This window comes from Orcinus orca, chromosome 2 (assembly GCF_937001465.1).
Source record: "Orcinus orca chromosome 2, mOrcOrc1.1, whole genome shotgun sequence".
NCBI lineage: Eukaryota > Metazoa > Chordata > Mammalia > Artiodactyla > Delphinidae > Orcinus > Orcinus orca.
Genome location: NC_064560.1, coordinates 6,755,343 through 6,778,552, shown reverse-complemented (window position 1 = coordinate 6,778,552; position 23,210 = coordinate 6,755,343). Strand labels below are relative to the sequence as shown.

The 23,210-nt window shown below is 41.2% G+C and overlaps 1 long non-coding RNA gene across 1 annotated transcript in view; it reads left to right on the top strand.

The window, feature by feature from the left end:
* The first annotated feature begins 9,721 nt into the window (after positions 1–9,721).
* The window catches only part of LOC125963634 (uncharacterized), a 71,804-nt gene continuing 58,315 nt past the window's right edge, over positions 9,722–23,210 (top strand). The window contains exon 1 of the long non-coding RNA XR_007475856.1: positions 9,722–9,940. This is a non-coding gene — a long non-coding RNA (uncharacterized LOC125963634). The remainder of the gene's footprint in view (positions 9,941–23,210) is intronic.

Here is a 23,210-nt window from a genome sequence, read left to right as displayed (position 1 = left end):
CACTGCTGGGGCTTCTCCTGTTGCGGAGCCCAGGCTCAGTGGCCATGGCTCACGGGCCCAGCCGCTCCGCGGCATGTGGGATCTTCCCAGACCGGGGCTCGAACCCGTGTCCCCTGCATCGGCAGGCGAACTCTCAACCACTGCGCCACCAGGGAAGTCCTCTTTCAGCCATTTTGAATTGGGCTTTCTGTACTTACAACTGAAAGGATCTGGCGGATGCAGTTGGAGAAGAGAGATAGGGGGTGCTCACAGTTTGCTGGTTCTTTCCTAAGGAAGAAGTGGCATTTACCTAACTTCCCGATGTCCATTGACTGTGGTTGTTATCACAGTGAAGAAAACTTTCCAGAAGACCGGACTCTTTCGGGAAGGCACTTTTTTGTTTTTTTTTTTCGGGAAGGATATTTTCCACGTGGATAAGTGTATGAGAGACATACAGCAGCAAAACCAGAAACTCTGGACTTGCCCAGTCAATCCCTTCTTTAAATCTTACTTCACACCAGGTGAAGAAAACCCTAAAAGCATGATAATTCTTTGTGTATTAGATCTTAAATTTTTATTATGCTTTGAAACTTAATCTACCACCGCTCTTTTTGTTTGTCACACATACATCTGCATCACAGACACTGACAGTGACAGATCTGCCTTTTCACTTCCCTAGTGGGAACTTAATTGTCTTTTATGCCCAAGTGGTGGCCACCACCTGTGATGCCTCCTGGGCAGGAGGAGGTAGAAGCCTTTTTTGTGGAGTAAATCACAAAAGCCAGACCTGCTTTGGGAAATAGAATATAACCATCGTTGGAAACTAAGCTTTCAAGTATGAATGTTACCCTGGCCAATACAAATAGAAATCACCATAGAGGAGTTAATTAAACATAATAAACAGTCCAGGCGGAACAGGAAACTGCTATTTTTCCTGTCTCCAAAGCTTCTATCATAGGGGAAGGAAGAGCTAATCAGCTAAGAGGCAGGAACATGAGAAGAATGGGAATCTCACGGCAAGGACTGAGTGTTTGGCTCTGAAGAAAAGCAAAGTCATAAATTTAATCCCTGGTGGGGTTTCGGTCCATGCCTGGGGGGAGGGGGAGGGGTACAAAACCTTTCGCGCTGATCAGTTATCTATAGAGAGTATCACGTAAAATGGCGAAGTTTATGGTTACGACATCACACTGGGATTTGCAGGGAGTCGTACCAAAATACTTCTTTGGTGACAAGATCATACATGTCAAAGAGCTTTTGAAGACTGAAAAGCATAAATGCAGGGAATTCCCTGATGGTCCAGTGGTTACAAGTCGGCGCTTTCACTGCCGAGGGCCCAGGTGCAATCCCTGGTTGGGGAACTAAGATCCCACAAGCCACGCGGCGTGGCCAAAAAAAAAAAAAAATGCAGAGAAGGGCTTCCCTGGTGGCGCAGTGGTTGAGAGTCCGCCTGCCGATGCAGGGGACACGGGTTCGTGCCCCGCTCTGGGAAGATCCCACATGCCGCGGAGCGGCTGGGCCCGTGAGCCATGGCCGCTGAGCCTGTGCGTCCGGAGCCTGTGCTCCGCAATGGGAGAGGCCACAACAGTGAGAGGCCCGCGTACCGCAAAAAAAAAAAAAAAAAATTGCAGAGAAGATATTCTGTGAGAAAGGGGAATATGAGCAGAGGAAGAGAGGCAGGTGGAGGAACGGGTATGATGAAGAGAATCGTTTATCTTCTGGAAATCTAGGCACTCAAAGACCACTCATTAAGAAACCAAACAGAAGATGCACTGCACTCCAAAGACGTCGGTAGGACTGAGACTTGGAATAACTGAAAAAGCAACTTAAGTGTCCATCACAGGTGAATGGATAAAGAAGATGAGATACATATATACGATGGACTATTACTCAGCCATAAAAAAGAATGAAATAATGGCATTTGTAGCAACTAGAGATTATCATACCCAGTGAAGTAAGTCAGAAAGAGAAAGACAAATACCATATGATATCACTTATATGTGGAATCTAAAAAACATAGTACAAATGAATGTATTTACAAACCAGAAATAGACTCACAGATATAGAAAACAAACTTGTGGTTACCAAAGGGGGCAGAAGGAGGGATAAATTAGGAGTTTCAGATGAACAGATACACACTACTATGTGTAAAATAGATAAACAACAAGGACTTACCATGTAGCACAGGGAACTATACTCAGTATCTTGTAATAACCTATAGTGGGAAAGAATCTGAAAAAGAATATATATATGCCCACATACACACAACTGAGTCACTTTGCTGTACACCTGAAACTATCACAACATTGTAAATCAAATATATTTCAGTTAAAAAAAAGACTCAGTGTGAAAGGGGACAGAAGACTTACAAAGATCCAAGGCCTTTCTCTTCAACACAGAATCTTCCAAAGTTAAGGATGGGTGGGATGGGCATAAAACAAGGAGGGAACCACCTCTTTCCACAATGCTCTAGAATTGCACACATCACCTGGCATTTGAAATGTGGCTGTCGTGAGAACAGGGTCACCTCTGCTAGATGTGAGGACTCTGGGGTTCAAAAACGGATCATTTTTCCTTTCTAGGAGCTCAGGCCTCATGTCTCTCTCCCCACAACCTGAAGATAGCTGTTCACAGCTGCTCGGGTTCCTCCCCCACTGAGCGTGCCATCTGTCCCTGTGAAAGATGAGTGAGGCTTGGGGCTGAGAAGCTGCTGCAGACAGCCCTACCACAGACCCCGGGGCCCAGCTTCTGGGGAGTAAACCCCAGAAAAACTCCTCATGCTAAGCTGGTCAATGTTCAAAGTGCAGTTAAGGGAAGATGAGGGATAAACACAAAACTTTTTCTAGTATTTCAACTTGTCCCTAAAGTAACCATTTGTGCTGAGGTCCTGAGAGCTGAAAGGGGGCCAATTACAAAGAGAAGGGGGCTGGAGACTTAGGGGGCTGGGGACTTCCCTGGTGGTCCAGTGGTTAAGACTCTGGCTCTCAATGCGGGGGGCTAGGGGTTCAATCCCACTTTGGGGAACTAAGATCCCGTGTGCCACACAGTGTGTCAAAAAAAAAAAAGAAAGAGAGAGAGAAGGGGGCTGGAGGAAAATTTGAAGAGGAACAATGACAGAATGAGATTTTTTAAAAATTAATTTATTTATTTATTTTTGGCTGCAGTGGGTCTTTTTGTTGCGGTGCACAGGCTTCTCATTGCGGTGGCTTTTCTGGTTGCGGAGCACAGGCTCTAGGTGCGTGGGATTCAGTAGTTGTGGCACGTGGGCTTCAGTAGTTGTGGCACGTGGGCTTCAGTAGTTGTGGCACATGGGCTCAGTAGTTGTGGCGCACGGGCTTAGTTGCTCCACGGCATGTGGGATCTTCCTGGACCAGAGCTTGAACCCGTGTCCCCTGCATTGGCAGGCGGATTCTTAACCATTGCACCACCGGGGAAGTCTGAGAATGAGATTTTTACCACTTTAATACATGGTACATTTATTTATTTCTATGCCAGAAATACAGAAAGATGCAGGTAAGCTGAAGAGAATCTGAGAGGCACTAGGACCATTTAAGAGGAAAAAGAACATCAGTTTTCTATAACTGACTAGCAAGCAGTTAAATTTATGCAGAGGAATGAAGATGAAGATATGGACCTGGTTACGGTAAGAGAAAGAAGCAATGTAAGAAGAAATGAGAATATTTAAGCAAGTTTTCAAGATGGCAGTAATTCAAAGAACCAAATAAATAAAACTGAGTGAGAAATGTATCTTTGAACTTCCCCCAAGCAAATGAAAATAGTAGCCAAAACTCAATGGGTTAGTTTATTTGGAATTATTATTTTTCAAGGAAGTAATTACAGCACTCATTTCAGGTTTTCTACAACTTCAAGAACTGCTCCCATTTTGGGAGAAGTGGAGACAGAGACCTTGACTATTTGCATGTTTTTTGCCAAGTCACTTTCTCTTTCAGACTCACTTTCTTCATTTCTGAAATATGGGATGAGAATAACAACTACCTTACCGGGTTTGTGGAGCTGATGAGATGTGACCATATATGAAAAATAAAAGCACTCAGCGACCTGAAAGCTCTAAAGAAATGATAATAGTGACAAACTCCTTAATATTTCAAATTTCCTTTGTCTTCCTTGCAGTCACATCCACAGAAGTCATGACTTTTAGGATACATTTAGGGATTAGATGCTCTCTTTAGCTGACCCTAAACATTGGTCATTGGGGGATTAGAAACACCAGCACCCTGGAGTAGGCATCTGGAAAATTCTGAAACTGAAAATCACCATGAGTTTTATTTAGGTGGCTATCCCAAGTAAACCACCATGTCTGACCCCAACTAAACATGTTTATAATATGAGGTTAAAATAAGCGTTGAAGTACAGTGTGGTCAAACCAAGGGGACACCATCAAAATATGAGTGGCAATGACAAGTAAAGGAGAAGGGTGGGGACCAGCATCTCTCCTGTCACTCAGGCCAAAAACCAATGAGTCACTTTTTTGTAGTCTTTTTTTTTTTTTTTTTTTTGCGGTAAGCGGGCCTCTCACTGTTGTGGCCTCTCACTGTTGTGGAGCACAGGCTCCGGACGCACAGGCTCAGCGGCCATGGCTCACGGGCCCAGCCGCTCCGCGGCGTGTGGGATTTTCGTGGACCGGGGCACGAACCCGTGTCCCCTGCATCGGCAGGCGGACTCTCAACCACTGCGCCACCAGGGAGGCTCTCAATGAGTCACTTTTTGATGATGGCCATTGTGACTGGTGTGAGGTGATACTTCATTGTAGTTTCAATTTGCATTTCTCTAATAATTAGTGAATGTTGAGCATCTTTTCATGTGCTTTTTTAACCATCTGTATGTCTTCTTTGGAGAAATGTCTATTTAGATCTTCTGCCCATTTTTGGATTGGGTTGGTTGTTTGTTTGATATTGACCTGCATGAACTGTTTTGAAATTTTGGGGATTAATCCTTTGTCAGTTGCTTCATTTGCAAATATTCTCTCCCATTCTGAGGGTAAAAGAACAAAATAATGCCATTTGCAGCAACATGGATGGACCTAGAGGTTGTCATACTGAGTGAAGTATGTCAGACAGAGAAAGACAAATATATGCTATTGCTTACATGTGGAATCTAAAAAAGAAGGATACAAATGGACTTATCTACAAAACAGAAATAGAGTTACAGATGTAGAAACTAAACTTATGGTTACGGGGTGGGGGGAAGGAGGAGGGGAGGGACAAATTGGAAGATTGGGATTGACATATACACACTACTATATATAAAATACAATAGATAACTAACAAGGACCTACTGTATAGCACAGGGAACTCTACTCAATACTCTGTAATGACCTATATAGGAAAAGAAGCTGAAAAAAAGTGGGTATATGTATGTGTATAACTGATTCACTTTGCTGTACACCTGAAATTAACACAACATTGTAAAGCAACTATAACCCAACTAAAAAAAACAAAAACCCAATGAGAGGGGAAACGAGAGTTAGTGTTTAATGGGTAGAGAGTTTCAGTTTTGCAAGATGAAGAGTTCCGTGGATGGATGGTGATGCTGGGAGCACAACGTGAATGTACATCATGTCCATCTTAACCACTTAAAAATGGTTAAGATGGTAAATTTTATGTTATGTGTATGTTGCCACAGTTTAAAAACTTATGAAAAAAAACTTATGAGTCACCTTTGATTCCTACATTCATTCTTTAATAAGATGAGCTAATCTGAAGAGAGACTGAGAGGATGGAATAGAGGTTCTGAAGTCAATGAATGTTGATGTAACACTTCTGACTCCCAGGCTGGTTGCTTGGAAGCAGAGACGTTTCTGAGTACCAGGGTTTTTCTCCACCAGGTGATGCTTCCAACACAGCTCCTGTCACCAGTTCCTCTCTACCAGCCCCAGGCATTCAAACCTCTGGCTCAGAGCTAGTAGACCTACTTCTCTTCCCTTGTACCAGCTCTGAGTGAGAGGAGTAGGAAATAGAGGGGAAAGACACTCTGAAGTCGAAAATGAGAGACAAACAATCTGGCATTAGTTTCCACAGAATCTTTTTTAGATTCCAACGACATGACTTGGAGAAATTTCCATGCCTTTCTGGATAACAGGAAGACTCATTATGACTTTATAAAGACTCTGGTGCCTCATCTGTTGGATATCATGCCCCCTGATGGTTTCACTGTGTAACAGAAGCAAAAATAGGCAGTGAGTGCTCTGGGAGCAGGGTTAAGGACTTTGGCAAGAAATAATTTCCCAAAATCTGTGTCAATAGGTGATGTATAACATAAGATTCTCATCCCGGCAAGTCCAAAGCTAAAAGTGTAATTGAAATAAACCAAAGTAACAGCAGACCAGGAAACCAGTAAAAAAAAAAACTTCCCATAGTTTATTTTTTGGAAGCTGCTTTCTAGAGAGGAGCTATAGGTTTCCATCTTGATACCTGTCGCTAATACCAAACTGCAGAGGCCTCAGGTGTTGGGAGTGGAAGAAACCTTTGCCTCTTCTTATGACCCACAGGGAAGCAGAACATGAAGGGGGGGTGGGTGGACTTCAGGTAGATCTAGAGGCTGATCCTATGAGAGACATACATTCGTGACAAGCCATGAGGCCAGAAATGCTGTGACTTGAAAATGGCTAATTACCTTCAAAGGGAGGTTGAACTGGAACAGTATTTTAAGGACCTTAAAAAGGTCTGTGTGTGTGTGTTTCAACTGTTTACTGTTTTTTTTGAACATACAATAGGATTCTAGTACGTTTATTTCATCAGCACAAGAAACTTGGGAATATTCCATATTCAAATACATTGAAATAGAGATGTTTAGAGCCAAAAGCTATGTAAATCCCATTTTTTCTTGAAAATGAAGGTCTACGTTCTTTTGACTGTAGCTTTCCTCAATTCCTGTCCCCCATGACTCCCAGAAGTATGAAATTGATAAATATCCATTAATTGTTTACTCTTGGCCCAGCAATTCCACTCAGGAATTTTTCTTGCGAAAACACACAGTCAAGACCAGTATTGCTATGACAGCTTTTACATTGTTTTTACAGCTTGTACTAACAAAGAAAAAAACTGGCAGCAACTTAAATATTGAATTATTAAATCAATTATGATATTCTTATACAGTGGAATACTATGAAGCCATTAATAGGATGGCGGAAATCTATTCACTGATGTGAAAAGATACATGTAGCTTGGCAACATGTACCAATGCTTCAAACAAAGTATATAGACTTTAACCCTTCCTCTCAGGAATTTATCTTCAAACAACAATAATAAAACAAGTCTAGCATGTTCAGCAGAGCAATGTTTACAGTACAATGTTTACTGTTAAAAAATACTGCTGTAACATGAAGCTCTTTTAATTGAGATTGGTTAAAAATATTATAATTATATCATGGAATATCATGCAGGCATTAAAATTATGCTGTAATTTATCTTTGTTACAAAGCAAGCTCACTATAATACGAAGTGGAAAAAATTTACAAAATGGTAATCATTGTATAATTCCATCTTAGTAAAAGTAAAAATATCTATAGGAAAAAGTGTGCATGTGTGTACACACACACATCTCTAAATGTAGAATAGTTATCTCTGGATGGTGGAGTTTTTAGCTATCTTTTTTAATGTTTATTTTTTAATTTATTTTTATTTTATTTCTTTTTGGCTGCATTGGGTCTTTGTTGCTGTGTGCAGGCTTTCTCTAGTTGTGTTGAGCGGGGGCTACTCTTCATTGCAGTGCGTGAGCTTCTCATTACAGTGGCTTCTCTTGTTGCAGAGCACAGGCTCTAGGTACGTGGGGTTCAGTAGTTGTGGCTCAGGGGCTCAGTAGTTGTGGCACATGGGCTTAGTCACTCTGCGGCATGTGGGATCTTCCCAGACCAGGGCTTGAACCCATGTCCCCTGTATTAGCAGGCAGATTCTCAACCACTGTGCCACCAGGGAAGTCCCTGGGAATAATGTTATATACCCAGGGAATAATGTTTATTTTTCTAATAAACATTAATGTATTATTTTTATAGTAAGAAAATACAACAATACTATTTCCATGATTTTTTTAAAAGCACATAAAGACTAAGAATTCATCCTAAAGTGTTTCTCAACCTTTTTCTCATCACCATCCCCTAAGGAGCCTTTTAAAGACATATTTTCCAAATTACTCCTGCCATGAAATTTTAATGCCACAGATATATCATATATCTGTTTATGTACTGTATGTACATCTGCTTTATACATAAAAAGGGTATGATTTTTTTGATCCTCAAGAAGCAATCTACCTTGGGGCAATATTTTTCCTGTTAATAATTATGTTCTAAAAGGACACTAAGAGTGTGTGTGCAGTGTGATTACTTAGTCATCCTAAACTTACTCAGCCTTCTAATTAATTTCTTCTTTTGCCTGATTTATTTTATTCTTTTACATCTACGTGTCATCCAGCACCTCAAAGTATTCTACTGTCCAAATTCTCTTCAGCCTCCAATTTTCCTGAGAGGCTGAGGGTTATCACATGAGTCTGGTAGACTCATACATTCTGTCCAATCTTGCTTCCTGTCCTTTTTAATAGCTGTTATGCCCAATAACAGACCCAATACAAGTTCTGCATTCTAACCTCCATCTGGTCTGCTTTTCAAGGAGAGCTGAAATCCATAGGGCAGGCAGTCAGGAAGAGCAGGCTGGAACCCTCAGGCATAAGCTGAAGTTCTCTCCACAGGCAAACTTTCTTCTTTAAAGAAGCCTCAGCTCTGTCCTCATGCCCTTTTACTTGAGTAAATCAGGCCCACCCAAAATATCAAGGATAACCTCCCTTACTTAAAGTCAACATCCATAAAATACCTTCACAGCAACACCTAGATTCATATTTGAATAACTCAGACTGTAGCCTAACAAAGTCAACACATAAAATTATCACAGTCTATCCTTTGTCTTCTGGACACCCATATGCATCCCATTAAACCTTAAAGACAATAACAAGGTCATACTTCCACCCAAATCTATAGAACTATCCTGTATTCAACCGAAAATACAACGTAGTAGGACTCTGTGGTCATTCCCTCTCCCCCCATGTCCTCCACCTGCCTTTTGTCTGTAGAAAAACTTTAGCCAAAGAATAAGTTTAATCAGAGAAGTAAGAAAATGCAAAAGCAAAGAAAAGGGGTCAAACAGGACAGAACAATAATAGTTTAGTCAGTAAACAAAGTCAAGGACCTTCAGTTCCTCCTTAAGGGCCACAGATAATATTGTGAGCTGTATCCTGTGAGCTGTCTTATAGATACTGAAACCCTCACCAGGTGGAAGAAGTTAACTACACGATGACCAGATGGTAGCCATGAGATAAGCTGCCACAATTCTGAGAGCTGGTCTCAAAGAAATGGGAGCAAACCAACGCTGGAACTGAAGACTAACTGTACTTAAAACAATCAAGATGATGCTGATCAGATCACCGCAGGACCAATGTCAAGATGACGGTGAGAGCTGATGGTGCCGTTTCTGCACGTAGCTCCCTCCCTCCGTGTGTAACAGCTCTTGCCCACTGATGGTCAGTGGGGGAAAGTCAGCCTTTGGACACGAGTCCCCCCACCCCACCCCGCCAGGTTGCTGAAATAAAACAAACTTTCCTCCCCACCAACCTTGCCTCTTTATTGGCTTTAGCGCGGCAAGCAGCTGGACCCACTTTCGCTAACAGTTTTTGGCTCCCAACGCGGGGCTGCTGCACTCTCGCGATATCTGGCTTCTGGGATTCTGCCAGCAGAGCTGCCGCCATGATGACGCGCCGGGGTGGCTGTGAGGAGCCTGATTCCCGTGGCTCGCTGGCCCCGAGAGGGGGTGTTTGAGGGGACGTTCCTAGCAGCTGCCGAAACCGTTTGTTTCGGGGATCCTCCCTGTTTCTCCCCTGCTTGGCACTGGCGGCCAACGTATGCTGTTCCTTGGTGGAACGGAAACGTGCATCTGGACGAGCCGACGAGCTTCAAGACCAAGTAGGTCGACCTGTGTGCACCTGGGCTAACTTCTCTTCCGAGCACAAAGTGCTGTTTGGGCATTTTGCTAATTGGTTTTGATGTGTGTCTGATCTCGGCTGGCCTCAGCCTGCGGCGGCTGGAAGCAGGTTTTGGTTCCCGGCCAGAGATTGAAGTCAGGCCGTGAAAGCGTTGAATCCTAGCCGTCAGACCACCAGGGACCAGTGGCCAGTGACAAGGCCCTGGCCCGTCAGCTGTGTAGAAGTGAATTTCCACGGAGAGACAGAAAGTAGTGAAACAAGTAGAATGTTTATTAGGAAAAAGAGTACGTGTGCATAGGCACGTGGGCGGGCTCAGAGAGAGAGTTGTGCCCACGTGGTAGTTTGAATCACTTATATGGGGCATTTCTTCCAGGTTTCTTTTGGACAGTCATCTTGCTGTGCGTGGTTCTGAGTCCGTAGTTGGTATATCTCAGGGTCCTCGCGTGTGTTTGCACACATCTCTTAGCCAAGATGGATTCTAGTGAAGAGGCCTGTGGGTAGTTGACATCACTTACTATGAGATGATGCCCCCTCTCTTTTGAACTCTGAGGACCCTTTCTGCACAGGTGAAGTTGGGAAGGGCTCCTTGACTTCGAGAAGGAGGAATATGTGGTCTTTTGTCTCTCATCTGGGCAGGACTCAGCTCCTCTTGCCTCCCGCTGCTCAGTCTGCGGCCCATCTGTCTCCTGCCTCATGTCTACCATTGAGGACTGTTTGTGCGAATTGAGCGTCGTTTGGGCATTTTTGCAATTGGTTCTGACATGTGTCTACCGTCAGGGACCGTTTGTGTTGGGGAAGTGTTTGTTTGGGACCCCATATTGGTCATCCTCTCCTCTGGTTTGTGACAGTTCTATCTTCTGGTGTGTGAATGTGTATTCCATTTGTGTGATTGGTATTCTTGTTGCCTTTTGTACAGTGAGAAATTCAGGTTCAATTCATTAAAAAGATTTTAACTGTGAAACTATGACTTTAAAAAAATGATCTTTTTAAACACTGTGTGGCCACCAATAGTATTCTTCAAACTCCAAAAAGATTGGTTAAGATGAAACTCCTTTGAATTCCAGAACTGTTTTTTTTGTTTTGCATATGCAGTTAGAGAAAGCTAGCTTGATAGAATATTTTACTTTCTTCAGTATTCTGACCCTGTGATAATAAAAATATGCCTAGGAGAAATCTTGAAGTTAACTCTTACCATGTCCTTGAAATACAAACACAGCCCACTTTGCCTGAAACTTCAGCCTTGGGTTAATTACTAAAACTTCAAGCCAAGGGGAAATAAAGAGAAAAGAGGGCTTGGGTTTATTAAACACACATCTTGTACCACATAAAAGAGAAATTGTGCTATGAAAAAAAATATATGTTTTTAGAGGTTATGGAATATGTTTTTAAGTTTGCCAATCAGAAAATGCTGGTATAACAGTTCAGTTACTTGTTTCTTGGTTTTGTTAAGGTTTTCAAGGATTAAAAACGTAACATGTAAAAATGATGAGGGAGGCATTTCAGTGTGTAAAGCAAGTTGTATATGTGTTGTTGGCAAGAGAAACTATAAAAAATGGAGATTTTTTGTTGAGGAAAAAAAGGAGAATAATTTTGTCCTAGGGCTGGTTGCTTATGTATGGGAAAAGTAAGGGACAAATTAATGTGGATTCAGAAAGTGATAAAAGGTTCATGAAAAAGGGACTCCAGAAAAAGAATCTTGTACATTGTCAGAATTAAGATTAGATTGAGGGACTTCCCTGGTGGTCCAGTAGTTAAGACTTTGCCTTCCAATGCAATGGGTGCAGGTTCAATCCCTGGTCAGGGAGCTAAGATCCCACATGCCTCATGGCCAAAAACTAATGGGGTTAAAGAACTGGGCTGATAGCAACAGGATGATGAGACACAGATATTAGAGGCCAGGTGGGAGGTATGTAGCCATCAGGAGCCATGTGAGCATGAAGACCTTAGTAAGCGGTAAGATCAAAGGAGAGCCAGGGTGGCCTAGCTCCATGCTTGTTCTACACTGGAAAACCAGTGGCCAGATCTGATGTGTGTGTCTTCCTCTGCAGACCAGGCTCTAAGAGTATTCCACCCCGATACCAGAAGTAGGGGCTTGTTTCCACCAGTTCACCTCCAATATTAGAAACAAAGGCATATGTAATTTTTGCCTTCTTCTCCTTCATTTTCATTCTTTTCTTCTAATAATATTGATAATAATAAAACAACAACAATGGCTTTATCTTGATTAGGAGATAAAATACAATAATTTTGAGAACTAAAACACTTTTGCAGCAGGTCAGCGATGCTCAGGAAAGTTGGGTTAAATTTCATTTTTTAACTCATAATCTATACATATGTTTTAAAAACAGACATTTGTTCTCCTTTCCACATCTCCCAGGGAGAAATGATCACAAACAGAACTTTGCGAAATTCCCTGTGCATCTGTGGGAAGAGGGAAAGAGAGAGGGAAGATGGGGGAGGGGACTGAATTATCACAAAGCAGCTTCTTTCGGCCTTGCCAGGGAAAGCCACAAGAATTTGCCAGAAGACAATCTTCCTGAGGGACTAACTCACTGCTCACTCTTCTCTCATGCCCTGCAGTCTCCTTGTTCATGGTACAGACATTGTGTTCATATGTTCTCTGATGCTTATAGTTGTGAGTTATTTCTATGGATGGGGTTGAAGGACCCAATTAATCATACAGCTCTCTCCTCTGGGCTCTGAAATTAAGAACATGCACAAAAGAAGGGTGGGGAATCAATGTGTGAACTTTTCTTCTCTGCTTGCACCTGTGGCCAAGTGGGCTTCTTAGAAGCAGTTCCTTCTTTAAATTGAACAAACTCACTGCATTCCATGACTGCAGGCTGCCCCCATGGGTGGGTCTACCTGAGTGTGTATTTTGATTGGAAGAGGCAGGATTGAAAAGCGATAAACGCAGCTTGTAGAGGAGTGCCGCCCAAGAGAGTCAAAGAGATGTGCCCTTTATGAGTAGCCATTTTTACTGAGTTCACCAGTCCTGAAGAAAATAGGGAATAATACCTCAGTCTCCCACTGCCTCACCAAACGTAGAGAAGAGCCAGTGAGAAGTGGAGAGCAAGCGACTTTCTCCCACTATTTCCTCAGGAAGGTGGGAGTCTTGGTAAAATTCCCTATTTTATGGGCCAGCAGGAACTTTGGAAAAGGAAGAAAATGATTCTTCTACGGCATACAAGTGTTTCCATATAAATTTAATCCATTTATTCATTCAACAGTTATTGAAGTTTTACTGTGTGTAAGTGATCCAAACACAAATAAGACGAAACACAGTACATCTGTTCACCATTTTGTAATGTAATATCCCACCTCATCCAGCCATTAACTCTCAATTCTCTGCAACCCCAAATGCTAAGCCTATTTGGTCTTTTAAAAGGTGGAGGAAATGCCTACCTGAAAGCATGCCCATTACTGTGTTACCAAAAAAAAGCATTTTACTAATTTGTGTAAGACACAAAGTGGCTGATTTCATAAATATGATACCGTGGGAATCTTCAGTTTCAGAAAGAATCTCTACAGAAGGAAAGGGAAGGAGACCTACTAACCAGGGAAACGTTAAAGTTGATGGGACAGTGGGAGAAAAAGAAGTAAAAACTAGTAAAAACTTATTACCAGGAGGAAGTAGTGGTAGTTCCCCCTACTAGGAAAAACATCAGGCTGGACTCTTGCTGGCAGTGACCTCTATTGTCTCCAAATGTTAATCCCTCTTTCAGCACAGTAAAATCATTGATGTGTATAGTGATTATCCTAACACCAAGAAAAGGCTAACTTATTTAGAGTATTTTTGTTTTCTAAGGGAGTATATAATGTTTTAAGACATTTTATAGGAAAACTATTTAAAAAATAGAAACAACTTTCAGTTTTATGGAATATATGCTCATCTAAAATTATTTCCTGACTGGGCTGAAAAATTAAATATACACGGATCACTTGCACATAGTAAAACTTCAGTAAGTGTTGAATGAATGAATAGATAAAATTGATATGGAAATACTTGTATGCCATAGAAGAATCATTTTCTTTCTTTTCCAAAGTGGCACAACTCTGAAGTCATAAAGGAAAAGTTTAATAATTTTATTATATAAATATTAATATATCTGCATGACTAAAATTCCAGGTAGAGCTGGTTCCTACACCTTTACCAGCACTGAGGCCTGAACATTTCAACTATGTAAAAATGCTTAGAAAGGAATAGAAATATAAAAATAAGATCACATGGCTACCTCTTGATAGTATGGGTAATTTTTTGTTTGTTTATATTTACACTCAGAAAAATTTCTGAAATTATACCATTAATGGGGAAATAAAATTTTTACTTCCTGGATAGGTTTGATTGGCATATGCTTTAAACAAAAGTGTTTTCACAGCTAACCCTTTTCACAATCTTGAAGGTGATCTGGGAGCAAAAAAAAGTGGGGGCGGGCGTCGGACATGGCCCCATAGTTAGGCCCATTCTTTCTGTTAGCCTATTTCTGTAACAATAAAAGAGTGAGCTGAACTATGATGTTCATGAAATTTATTTAAACTAACACAGTGTTTGGAAGGTATACAAATATTCCACTAAAACTAATACTGATATAAAAGCAGAATAGGTGGCTTTTCTTTACGATTCTTGTTGTTTGAGGGAAGTTAATCTTGAAGTCAATTCTTGGGAACAATGTTTACTTGTTAGTAATCAAAGAAATGCAAAGTAAAAAACAATGTGATACCTTCCTTTGCTTATCAACTTGTCATTAATTTAAAATAAAGGTAATCCTTCTGCTTTTGGGACTTCTGTGAATGGGCCCTCTCATCCTCTGATCACAGGAATATAAACTGGGTCTACTTTCAAAGAATAATTTGACATTACAATCACTTTTTATACATTAGAATCCTACCTCTATAAAAAATTATATAGCAAGATCTTAAAAGACTACCCACCAAAATGTTAGTAGTAACCATCTCTGAGTAGTGGGAGGAAATATACTTTAATATTCTTTTCATTTTAAAAAATTATTTCCATAGCAAAACACTGAAATCAACCCAGGTGCCCATCAACGGGAGAATGAATGAATAAACTGTAGAATAGCTACAGAACAGACTCTCATAAGGTAGCCAAAATGAACTACTACAGTGACATGTAACAATATGGCTAAATTTTAGTTAATTGTATTAAATGAAAAATTAAGTTGAAAAGGATTGTGTTTAGCATGGATCCCTTTTTTACATTTAACAACCTTAAAAACATTAGGAAATATATATGTGTATCAGGGCTTTCCAGAGAACCAGGACCAGTAGGATGTTTGTATATACAGGAGGCGATTTCTTATAAGGAATTGGGTCCTGTGGTTATGAAGTCTGGTAAGTCCAAAATCTGCATGCTGGGCTGCAGGTTGGAGACCCAGGAGAGTCGATATTCCAGTCTGAGTCTGAAGGCAGTCTGCTGAAGAACTTCCCCTTGCTTGGGGAGGCTGGTCTTTTTTGTTCTATCCAGACCTTCTGCTGAGTTGGATGAGGCCCACTCACATTGGGGAGGGCAATCTGCTTCACTGAAAGTCCATCAATGTAAATGTTAATCTCATCCCAAAACATCTTCAAAGAAACACCCAGAATAATGTTTGAACAAATAGCTAATCGCCCTGTGGCCCAGCCAAATTGATACATAAAGTTAACCATCACAATGTGTGTGTATATGTATATATATAAAACACACACACACGTATATAAAGGCAAGGAAAACATACAAAGAAAAGCAAGGTAGTGATAAATACTAATTCAGGATGATAAGCATCTCAGCTGGGAAGAGGCAGGGTGATGAGCTGGGGAGAAGACCATGCAGGTGTGGTCAGGGTCCTACCTCTTGTTTCTGGTGGTGTGTTCATGAGTGACTACATTACTTAAAATAGTAAAATAAAATAAGCAGGCCATGCTAGATCAACAATGAGTATGTGTGTCAGGAGCAAAGGATTAATCAACCTATTCTGTACACCCAAGGTCACAAACTTTTTTCTATATTTTTCTAAATTTTCTACAGTGAGTGTGTATCTCTCTCTCTCCTCTTTTTTTTTTTTGCCAGATGAAACCCTAATACGTAGCTTTAAAAAAAATCCTGTGACATACAGAAGTGTTTATTGCCTAAATATCTAAAATTTGGTATTTGAAATTCTGCCATTCGTTTTATAGTTCATAAAAATACTATCAACACCCGGAACCTGGGGGCTCCCACCTGTACATGTTTCTGGAGCAAGATGGTGGACTAGGTTCTTCTTGTCCTCTCATTCCATTTCTTTGAGGTAAAGTCCCTCGGCAATGACAGAGGGGCTGTATCCGAGTGCTTATCATTGTCACTGACTCATGTGGGGACCCTGAAGCCCCTCACTCACTTCCCTGTCAGCCTTTTGCAGAGATAGGTGCTATTGAATCCCACTGTCCTTGATCTGCTTAGAACACTTACACTTTACAGAGGATACATTTACTCCTCAAGAGTGAAAAGGAAAAAAAAGCAAAGTATAAAATCACTAGTCTAAGATAACATAAATCATAACTATGTAGCAAAAATACATTTTCTTTCCTAGTTCAGATTTCCAAGAAAAACAAAGAAGGGAAGAAGCTATGCCACCTGTTTTCCTTTGTTCTCTCTTTAGCAGATGTTAATCTCTCTCTCTCATAGGTGTACACACTTAAAATAAGACACATTCATGATGTAACTTAATTTTTAAAATGCTGATTATAAATAGATCTGAATCTGTGTGTACTGGATGTAAAAGAACTGTGAAGCCCCCAGGAGACAGCAATTTGCATGCAAAATGGTGATTGCCACTGGGGATTCTTCCAGAATTCAAGGAATTAAGAAAATCCATTCCATCTCGGTGTCCAGTTGCCTATAGGGGCTGTGTTTCTCCAGCAGATATAGGATGGTCAACCATGTCCAAATGAGGTCTGCCATGGTTCAGGCCACATAGCAAGACTATTCCAGCGAGTTAACCTGCTTTTAAAATAAAATCTCAGATTGTGGTCTCTTAGGTGTCAACATGGGCTGAGGGTTCAGCCCTGTAGAGAGGAATTACACTTGCTTCTCTTGGTGCCTTTCTAGAAGAAAGTTCCTGGCTTGCAGTTTTCCAGACTGCAAAGAGAGTGGAGTTATGTCCCACCTTTGTGCAGGGCTTCCTGTGGCCACAATGACGGGGAGCCATCGACCCCTTTGTACTCACAGTTATGTTCCCTCACAATCGTCCTGCCAGGGCAGTGCCTTTTCTCACTGATGCCTTCTCTGAGGCTCTAGCACTACACGATCTATGAGCAGGGACAAGGGAAGGTTGTGACGTGACTTCCTACCCTGCAAGAGCTCCCAGCTTTGTCATTCACCTTCCCTACTCTGGGTCACCTGTTATCAGTAAGGGCCCCAAGGTAGCAGGTGGTCTCAGTGTCCACCTACCCTAAATGGACTTGTGTTCCTGCTTTCTTCCTGGTCTTAGAAATTGACCTCATTATCTTGTGAGTTCATTTGTGCACTCAAGAGGGTGATTTTTATTTTTGACCTAGCATTTTCAGTTTGAAGGTTTCAGGCTATCTTGTCCACATCATATTTCCAGAAACTGAAGTCCTATTCTGTGGATCTATTCTTTTTCAATTCTGATGTTTGCTTGGTGATGGGCACCATGGACTTCTTAAATGCTGCCTTAGGAATTGAGGAAATAAACAAGGATGGCAGTTGGATTAGAAAGGGTCAGGCACAGGGAGACGTGAGCAAGAAACAGAGTCTACAGTTACTAGGCGGTTGGGATAGTTGGGTGGTGGCCATGTAGTGTGTGTGTGGGCGTGATGTAGGGGGAGGGGTGATGTTTGCAGCAGGAGAGCAGATAGTAGATGTCAAGTTCTTAGAAGACAGCCTGGCAATTGTCTCTGTTCCATAAAAGGCAGCCACTGGGCTTGCTGCGATCACCTGAGTGAAATGGCATGGATGCTCAGGAGGCAGAGAGGTAGAACCTGCCATAACCTCAAGAAGAAAACAAGGGGCTGGATGACTCACCTTAGAAGGAGATGTGGGAGTGTGTTTAGGAAGGAACAATAGAGCATCTAGCAATGGAGAGACAGAAGCGCATCATGGAAACCATACCAAATTGGACAACAAAACACGTGTATTCAAGCCATGGATCTGCAACTAGTGAGACCCTGTTATTATTATTATTTTTTAAAATTTTATTGAAGTGTAGTTGATTTACAATGTTGTATTAATTTCTTCTGTACAGCAAAGTGACTCAATTATACATATTCTTTTTCATATTTTCCATTATGATTTATTATAGGATTTTTTAAAGATTTTTAAAAATGTTGACCATTTTTAAAGTCTTTATTGAATATCTTACAATATTGCTTCTGTTTTATGTTTTGGTTTTTTGGCTGCAAGCCATGTGGGATCTTAGCTCCCTGACCAGGCATTGAACCGGCACCCCCTGCATTGGAAGGTGGAGTCTTAATCACTGGCCACCAGGGAAGTCTCTATCAAAGGATACTGAATATAGTTCTCTGTGCTATACAGTAGGACCTTGTTGTTTATACATTCTATATATACTAGTTTGCATCTGCTAATCCCAAACTCCCAGTCCTTCCCTCCTCCAACCCCTCCCCCTTGGCAACCACACGTCTGTTCTCTATGTCTGAGAGACCCTGTTATTTTTATAAAATTGATCATGCTGAGCTCCAGATGTCAATAAGCTACCTAGGCTACAGGGTAATTTAGGATGGTGATAAAGGACATGGGCTTTAACTTTGGAAAACAGCATGAAATTTCCTCAAAAATTAAAAATAGCATGACCATATGATCCAGCAATCCCACCCCTGGTATTCATCCAAAGGAAGTGAAATCAAGAGTCTGAGGAGATGGCTGTACTCCCACGTTCACTGCAGCATTATTTACAATAGCCAAGACGTGGAAACAACCCAAGTGCCCGTCAATGGATGAACGGATAGAGAAGATGTGATGTATTATATATATATATAATACATCCATATATATGAATATTATTTAGCCATGAGAAAGAAGGAAATCCTACCATTTGTGACAACATGGATGGAATTTGAGGGCATTATGCTAAGTGAGATAAGTCAGGTGGAGAAAGACAAATATTGTACATCACTTCCATGTGGAATCTAAAAAAATAACTCATAGAAGCAGAAAGTAGAATGGTGGTTACCAGGGGCTGGGGATGGGGGGAACAGAAGAGGTGGTTTTTAAGGGTACAGCCTTAAAACTGGTAGATAAATCAGTCCTGGAGAGCAAATGCACAGAATAGAGATTATAGTCAACAATACTGTACTGTAAACTTCAAAGTTGCTAAGAAACCAAATCTTAATTGTTCCCACCCCAAAAAAGAAATGATAATTACATGACATGCTACAGGTGTTAGCTAACACAGGTGGTAATCATATTGCAATACACAAATGTATCAAATCAACATGCTGTGTACCTTAAACTTAGACAATGTTACATATAATTATATCTCACTTAAAAAAAGAAGAGCATGGGTTTTGGAGTCAGGCGGACCTGAACTTCAATTTGCTCATCTATAAAACTGGATTAATGATCTCTCCCTCTTAGGGTATTATGAGGATTCACACGACGACTGCCAAACTGTTAATAATTTTAAAAAAGGATCTTTTATCATCTTTTTCAAGTTGGTGGAAATTCAGGAATCAATGATGAAAATGCAAGGTATTGGTTTAAGGTGGCAGCTAGAGCAAGATTTTCATCACTTTGCTTATATGTTCCTTTTGTCATTGCTTTTCTTGGCCATTTGCTTTGCCCTCAGCACTTAAACTGCTTTTTCTTTTATGCTTTCTCCTAATGCTAAAACTTGTGAAGTCTGGACCGTATGTTGATGCACATACTCCATTGATTATTGGTATTATTCTATCGGTCCTTTGCATTTCTGTTGATCCCAGAATATCTGTTTTAGATTTGACGTTTTTACTGGACAGAGATAAGACGTGCAAGCTTACTTTACTTTCTTAACTTATTGTATAGGGTTTTATTTTTCAGTGTTCCTGAGTCACAATTTCCTTTAACCAGATTCTCTGCAGGAGGATAGTACTGTAATTTCTAATAAAAGGGAATTTAAAGAACTATTTATTGATTTATTCATTCATTCATTTAAAAAGTAGTTGTTGAGACTTCCCTGGTGGCGCAGTGGTTAAAAATCCTCCTGTCAATGCAGGGGACACGGGTTCGAGCCCTGGTCCGGGAAGATCCCACATGCTGCGGAGCAACTAGGCAGCAACTAACAACTAACAGCAACTAAGCCTGTGTGCCACAACTACTGAGTCCGCGTGCCTAGAGCCCATGCTCTGCAACAAGAGAAGCCACCGCAGTGAGAAGCCCGCGCACCACAACGAAGAGTAGCCCCCACTCACCGCAACTAGAGAAAGCCCACACGCAGTAACGAAGACCCAACGCAGCCAAAAATAAATAAATAAAATAAATGAATTTATTAGAAAAAAAGTAGTTGTTGAACTCTTACTATGCTAGACTGAGAGTAGGAAGACAAGACAGGTTCCTTTTCCTCAAGATGCTTAGTGTCAAGTAGAGGAAAGGAACAAAGGAATATACAAAAGAAGCTTCCAGTTGGATCAAAGAAAAAGTCCAGGGAGATTGTCATTATTAGTTTCTGTCCTTTTCTGAATGAAATCTTAGCTTTGGAAATACTATTTGACTTAGTGTAATATAATTACACAAATACATCTTCAAGACCTACTAGGCTGAATACTTGAGGATGAATAAGACAATGCCCTGATTTTCAAGGAGTCCAGGGGGCTGGTGATGTGGATTTAGATTTCCTTGTACACCCACCCTGGCCCCTGCCCCATGGTTAACTGACAGGGTTCTTGGGTAAGCAAAATTGAAGGAATCTAGGATGGCCTACAGAGAATCATTAAGTACTCCAGGAATTCCCCTTGTGCTATCCTCCATAAAATAGAATATTTAAGAGTTCCTTCGCTTCACGTGTCTTGATGAATGATTATTGAGATAAGATGTGTTCCTCTGAAATGGAAAATGTTGTTTATATTTCCTGCTGGAATTGACTGACAGTAATTTCAGTAGCTGCTCAAATTCTGGCTGATTTCTCCTGAGTGGATTCTTTTGTTTTGATGGCTCTCCTTATGTAAACCACCTTTATTATCTTTGGAGAGTCTGTTACAAGCAAAATTACTTGTTAACATTAGGATAATTCCTTATTCCACTTGGAAGGGAACTTTCTGCTGATCTCCTTCCTTTTTGCATCTAAGAATTAAAGAGCACAGAGCTTGCCCTGGAATTGTAGAATTCATCTTTGGAAAACTGTAAAACATGGAATGTTTCTATTGCCTCACAGGAATTCAGCGTGTTCCTCAAAACACATTTTTTATTACAGGGAATTTCCTGTTTTTTTCCCTAAATTAAAGCATGGGTTTTCCTCTTAAACCAGTAACATACTCAAGTTTTTTCATTTAATTTAATTATGAAATAGTATCTCTTCTGTTGTTAGATGATTCAGTATTTACTTTAAGTTCTTTCTGAATGAAATCAAAACAACTGCTTTGATTCACTCACACAAATGGTAATCTGTGAATGAAAGAAAGCAAATTAGAAAACAAAGAAACCAAACCAAAGAAACACACAATTGTTTTGGCAGTTTTTGCCACCATCCCCCAAACCTGGCTTCTTAAAATTTTCACTTTCCAGATAACACTGAGTTTTCCTAAATGGGACATAAAGAAGGTTCTGCACCCAATTCTGACATAGGGATTTCCCCAGCCACTACAAATTCTCAGACCCCAATTGTGTATCTCTTGGGCTGCACCCCACAGGCCTATGAGGCCTGGGCTTGCCCGGCTTCAAGGCTGATGAAAGAGCCTGGAATTAGCAACAGAGTCATCAATGGTTTAATGGATGGGGGAGGGATCTTACACTTCTGAAGCAAGATCCTGGAGCAACACCCTACCTTGTGCGGGGAAGGTGGGCAGAATATGGTGTCAGTCTTCGCTCCTGGGGTGAAGGGGAGATTACCAGTTACAGGGGAATTGACCTCAGGTGGGCTCATTAGTTACCAGGGAAACCGGTTTAGGAGCATGCCCCTCACGGCCCCTTTGCTAACAATCATCAGCTGGGCCTGGGGCAAGCACCAGGAAGGTCAGTCATGTGAGCAGGGGTAGGTGAAGCAGGTTGTACAGATTGCAAGAGAGCAGCCATCTTGAGTGGCCTGAGGGTACTAGTATCCTATAATTGAGTTCAATTCTGACATTATCTGCCGAAAGATAGGTCTCTCAGGTTAAAGGCTCAGTCCTACAAGATCCCCCCAACCAGCCCCTTTCAGACACCAGTCATAGGCCCAGGTTATCACCTGTGCTTCTGATTGGCGATAAATTGGAGGTCCCACCAACCTCCTCCTTGGGTTTGATAGATTTGCTAGAGCAGCTCACAGAACTCAGAAACATTTTACTTACTCGATCACCAGTTTATTATAAAAGGATATAACTCAGGAGCAGCCAAATGGAAAAGATGCAGAGGAGAAAGTATGGGGCAGGGCCTGAAGCTTCCATGCCTTCTCCAGGCTCAGCACTCTTCCAGAACCTCCACCCAGAAGCCCTCCAGACTGTCCTTTTGAGTTTTTATGGAAGCTTCATTACACAGATATAATCAATTAAGTCGTGGGCCATTGGTGATTGATTCAACCTCCAGCTCTTCTCTGCTCCTCAGAAACCAGAGAGTGGGAGCGAAAGTTCCAACCTTCTATTTGTGGTTGGTTCCCCTGGCAACCAGCCCCCATCTTTAGTGGCCTTCCAAAAATCACTACATTATTAAAAACTCCAGTGTGATTGAAATGGACCTGTTACGAATAACAAAAGACACATTAAATATATTCACTTATAGGAGTTAGAGTTTCTCTATTCTTTCCCCGCTTTGAAGGAGAAAGGATTTAAGGATTGCTTGGATTAACTAATGGATTTTTGTTATGTGGATGGCAGGGGAGTTATAGAGGATTGGGAAAAGTCTAGAGAAGTTTAAATTTAGATACATAAGAAAAGACATAGAAACTTGGTAAGATTAAAATATCTCAGAAGAGTTTGGAGGAGCTTTTCATTTTTTATTTTGAGGGAGGGAGAGGAGGAAATGGAGAGGTGGTAAGCAGTTGCCATGAGGTGTGGAATTTTAGGGAAGGCAGTGGCTTAAAAGTTTTAGGAAGTTTTTATGTGTGTCGTACAATGTAATTTCTCCTTTCCTG